Source organism: Lolium perenne, chromosome 3, assembly GCF_019359855.2.
Source record: "Lolium perenne isolate Kyuss_39 chromosome 3, Kyuss_2.0, whole genome shotgun sequence".
NCBI classification, from domain to species: Eukaryota; Viridiplantae; Streptophyta; class Magnoliopsida; order Poales; family Poaceae; genus Lolium; species Lolium perenne.
The window spans coordinates 122135247-122140760 of NC_067246.2; the positions used below are offsets into that span (position 1 = coordinate 122135247).

The 5514-nt window shown below is 46.4% G+C and overlaps 1 long non-coding RNA gene across 1 annotated transcript; it reads right to left on the reverse strand.

Moving 5' to 3' along the window:
* Positions 1-458: 458 nt before the first annotated feature.
* LOC139838478 (uncharacterized) lies at positions 459-3765 on the reverse strand. The gene is made up of 3 exons (XR_011755340.1): positions 3152-3765; positions 2017-2100; positions 459-740 (listed from the first exon to the last, which is right to left on the reverse strand). It is a non-coding gene; the product is annotated as an uncharacterized lncRNA (long non-coding RNA).
* Positions 3766-5514: the final 1749 nt, after the last annotated feature.

The window sequence follows — 5514 nt, forward strand, 5'->3', positions numbered from 1 at the left end:
TAGGGAGGTGCGGTGGCGATCAATGGCACGGTGGCCAGGGCAGAGAGAGAAGGGAGAGAGGTGGAGGTGGTCGGGCTCGGGACATGGCCGGCATGGCCATGCCCTAGTTGCTCTCCTCCTCTCCTTAGCCTTACTATACACCAATTAGGGTTTAAGGGGACCAGGGTGTAAGCCCCAGGAGTAGGAAAACCCAGAGCGCGCAGGTACGAGGGGTTTATGTGCATGAGGTCACTACAAAGGGACCGTGAGGTCGCCTCGCATTCCCAAGCTTATGGGTAGGCCAAGCAACAGCTCGACACGCCCATGCACACAACACCCACCTCATAGGCTCACGTTAGGCTTTCCAAGCCTGAGTGCTTCACCTTCCTGTGCACTTCACACATACACGCACGGTGCACAGGATACAAGGGTAGAATACAGATTGAATATCACAACATGACTATGTATGACACAAAAGATGGAAATAAGGTTCATATATATAGCAACGCTCTAATGAGCAAGATCCAAATGCCACTCAATAGGGAAACATATCCCATCAGTACATCATACATAAGATAGCCAAATGGTCTGGGTACAGACAAGATCCAAATTGGACTAAGAGTCCTGAAGATAATCAAGCGGGGTTCCATAACCAACAAGCCACGGGCTGCTGCCTTAGGAACGATCCTGCTACGCAACGAAGTCGTCGTCCGTGAACTCGACAAAGCAGCCTCCTGCGTACTGCTCATCATCTGGCGTACCTGTTTGTCGAAAAGCGGGTTCCGGAAAAAGAGGGAGAAAAACGAGGGTAAGTACCAATGGCACGTACTTGCGAGACTAGACCAGCTATGCTCGCTGGTGGGCGGTATAAACTTCACCCGGCTATATGTGGAGTTTAGCGGCAGCAAAGCAACTAACCAATAGAGACACGCTACAACATTCGTCTATTAGAGAAGGTGAGAGAGCGCATAATCTAGCAGTTCTATACTCTGCAAACAAAACCCAGCCAATGCGATCCCCCTTCGCCAAGAGGTATTGCAAAGGCACACACACTTTTGAAAGAGTTTTATTGGCAAATTATTAGCAACATGAAATAAGGTGTAAGTTGTTCTATGATCGAGTTAAACATCTCCAAGTCGTCCATAACCGCGGACACGGCTTATCGATAAGATTTCACCCTGCAGGGATGCACTACTGTACCCATACACGCATGTCCGACTCCACAAGCAAGGGTTTTGAGAAAACTTGCCGGTGAAACCTCGCATCACAACCCCTCCCTTCACCACAGACCAAGTCCAAGAAGCCACCTATCTAGGTTACATCCGTTTCAGAGCCCGATCGGAACTCCGACACGGACCTAGCTGTTTGCGTCTACGGCTTTCGGATGGAAACAGTGCCCGCAGGATGAATCCATCCTCGGCAATACGTACCGCGCCTACGAGCGTGCAAGAGACAACAGGGTTACAAGGCACAAAAGGCTTCCCCAAAAATAACTCCATAACATCGGACCACAAAGAAACAAGCTTGCACGCCCGGGAGAAACAAAACGTTACGAACTAGTTGTGGCACTTGGACGATGGAAGCGATTCGGTAATAGGTCGAGGGGCCCAGTGAAACCTCCACGTGTGGTTAGTGCGCTCGATCTTGGATCAGAAAACAAGAACTCGTCCTAATTATAAAATTGGACACAAGTGAGCCATGGTAAAACCAAATATACAGCTGACCCACCGATGCCTCTTCTTATCCATTTTATTTTATCATTAGGGTGAGCCATGAATATCTCCAACAACAGATATAGCAAGTAAACAACTACCCAACAAGATATCCCGAACATTTCGAGATATCAACAAAACCCTAAACTCGCCTACGACTCGCAAAGCTGGCAAACAACAAACAATGGATAGGGCGAGGAGGTGTAACTCGGTAATATAGGGTAACAGGTGGAATAGGACACGTGACACAACAGAATCGCAACATAGGGATAGCAATAGATCAAAAGAGCGTGAAAATGTAAAATAGGTGAAGGGGTGGGCTCGCCTGTCAAATCGGAAGAGAAAGCACGAACGCGATCTTCAGGGGTGATGTAGAGGAACTCCTTCTCAAACTGCTCGGTGTCGAAGTCTACTCGAGAAGAACCAAATAGCACATACAAGGAAAGTAAAAGCACAAATCAATACAAGGAGTGCAATGCGCAATATGATGCATGAGGTGCAAGGGTTTCGTACATAGCAAAATTAAGTGGGGTGTTCCAATATAGCATGAAAAGATGGAACACCCACACATAACATTTAGTCATGGTTGCAAATTTTAATTAGTTCGAACCATGGATGATGCCAATGAGGCATGACAAATGCAGATTTGAAATCCTCACATTTTTCTAACGCAATTGGATATAAAGTTTACTAAATTTGAAGTTATAGATATTAAGTTACGAATTTTGCAAGTTAAAGCAATTTTAACCCCAAATTATAAAATGGTCAGATTTTATATTGTTCAAAAGTTGGAACAAACTTAATAGATGGATAGATCATGTTTTTCTGATACTCAAGCATATGAAGTTTGTGTGATTTGGATTTTGGAAAATGCAATTTTAAAACGTTTGAAAATACACAGGCAGGGGACAAAACTGATGAACAACAGTTCTAGGATTTTCTGAAAAACAAGGTACCGGTCTGGTTGTAGCTAAGATCAAAAGGGAGGTTTATTTGTACCCAGATCGCCTGGTGATATGCAAAGGAACAGCACCACGGAGCTACAAATCGATTTTGATAAGATACCAGCTTCAGAATGGAATACGTGTAGTCTCTAGTTAGCTGAAGACCAAAACTGGATGTTATTCACCAGATGTGAAACAAACACGAAAAAGGAATGGACTTTTCACCGGGTTATGGGAATTGAACTCTAGATCACTGGACCAAAAGCAGAATGATGTAACCAGTAGAACTGGGCGACGGATTTGATACAAAGCAGATACACGGTTACGTATTTTATAGGAACCCACGAACTGAACTTTAACTGAAGAAAAACACAGCGCGTTTTCTGAAGTGTTAACTGAAGAACGTTCCAGGCATACGTACGCGACGGACACACAGCGGTGCGACGGAGAAACGTTCTGGCTCGCGTTTGAGACGATGAAGGACAGGGAAAAGGCTGGAGCGGGGCGACTGCTCACCGTGCTGCTGCCGGACGAAGGATTCGGCGGCGAGGACGAGGCAGCGAAGCAGCGGTCGTCGGACACCGGGAAGAAGACGGCACTTGCGGTGACGGTGGCGAGCAGACCCTGGCGTCTCCGGTTCCGTGAAGTAGTCCGGGAGGTAGAGGAAGGGGTGGCGGTGCGATTCCCGTCCTCAGCTGGGCGTGCGGCGGTCCCTGGCGACGGCGGCGGTCGACGGCGTCTCGTGGAAAAACCCTCTCGGACACTTACAGAGAGGTGGAAGAAGAAGGAGGGGATGGTGCGGCGCGGCAGAGGAAGAAAGGTTAGGGTTTGGGGATGGTCTCCTAGCGTCTTAAGGAGAAGAAGTGAGGTGGCAAGCATCGGGAGGGCAAGAGGAAAAACAAGTGGTTGTCGACCTGTTCGTACAGGAGGTGACTCACGCGAGGAAGACAACGTACAGGCACAGCTTCTCCAACGATTGGGAATGGGCTGCACTGGTTGGTTGCTGGGCTAAAGAAACTTGGCTGGAACGGCCATAGCAAGTTGGATGGGAAAAGAAAATAAGGCCTACCGTGGCCTTTGGCCTAAAATTCCAGAAAACAAAGCTCCAGTTTGCTATTTGCTATGTCTACAAAACTCTCTCCTTTTCTTAAGGAAAATTTTAAAAGAGAAGAAAAGAAATTTTGAACTGTGTTAGATTTATATGGATTCAACAAAAAGGAGAAGGAATGGATCCAACTCAAGAACACCTTATTAGCATTGATAACATAGAAAAAGAGAGGTAGGTTTAACAGCCATGTAAGAATTTTGACATGACATATTTGAAATATAGGTCAAGTGGAGGGAGAAAGTTTGGCTTGTGCTTTTCTTGTAACATCACAAGTGGTGAGATGAAACAAGAGAGAGAAGGAGGGAGAACAAACACATAACATAAAGAGCAACAAAACCAAATGCAATTTATTTAAAAACCAAGGTGACATGATATGACATGCATGATGCAAAGATGATGCATAAACATGGAAAGAAAAGAAGGTAGCTCACTTGGGATGTTACAAACGCCCCCCCTTGAAGGAATCGCGCCCCGAGATTCTCAGGTAGAAGAGAAAAAGGACGGGTACTCGGAACGGAGTTGATCTTCACGTTCCCAGGTTGCTTCTTTATCAGAATGGTGCGACCACTGCACCTTGAGGAACTTGACAGAGTTGTTGCGAGTTCGACGTTCAGCTTCATCAAGAATCCGAACAGGATGCTCTTTGTAGGAAAGGTCTTCTTGGAGGTCAATGGACTCGTGATCAACTGCACGGTCCGGATCTTTGAAGCACTTCTTGAGCTGTGACACGTGGAAGACATCGTGCACTTTGGAGAGCTTCTCAGGAAGTTCAAGGAGGTAAGCGACTTCACCACGCTTTGCTAGAACTTTGAAAGGACCAATGTATCTTGGCGCCAGCTTGCCTTTGATACCGAAGCGATGAGTGCCCCTCATAGGAGTAACACGAAGGTAGGCTTGATCACCAGGATGATATAACATATCACGGTGCTTGCTATCATAATAGCTTTTCTGCCGAGACTGTGCTATCTTTAGATTGTCACGAATGATTCGCACCTTTTCTTCGGCCTCATTGATGACATCGGGGCCAAAGATTTGCCTTTCACCGGTTTCAGACCAGTTTAGAGGTGTTCTGCATTTGCGACCATAGAGAGCTTCGAAAGGTGCCATGCCCAAGCTGGCTTGATAGCTGTTGTTGTAAGAGAACTCTGCGATTGGTAGGCATTCTTCACATTTCATGCCGAAGGAGATAACACATGCACGGAGCATGTCCTCGAGAATCTGATTGACTCTTTCGACTTGCCCACTTGTTTGAGGATGGTAAGCTGTGCTGAAGAGCAGATTAGTTCCCATAGCTTTCTGAAAGCTAGCCCAAAATCTGGAAGTGAAGATACTTCCGCGATCAGAGCTTATTTCCAAGGGAACACCATGAAGAGAGACGATCTTTGCGGTGTAGAGCTCAGCCAACTGACTAGCAGATATTGTCTCTTTGACAGGAAGGAAGTGAGCAACCTTGGAAAGACGGTCGATCACTACAAAGATAGCATCATTGCCTTTGCGAGACTTTGGAAAACCAGTTATGAAGTCCATCTCAATCTTATCCCATTTCCACTCAGGAATCTTCAGGGGTTGGAGGACACCGGCAGGTCTCTGATGTTCTGCTTTGACACGGCGACAAACATCACACTCTGAAACATATCGAGCGATATCACTTTTCATCCTAGTCCACCAATAGGTAGACTTGATATCGAGGTACATCTTTGTGCTGCCAGGATGGATAGAAAGAGGAGTGTCGTGAGCTTCTTTGAGAATGAGGTTTCTCAGGTTTGGATCC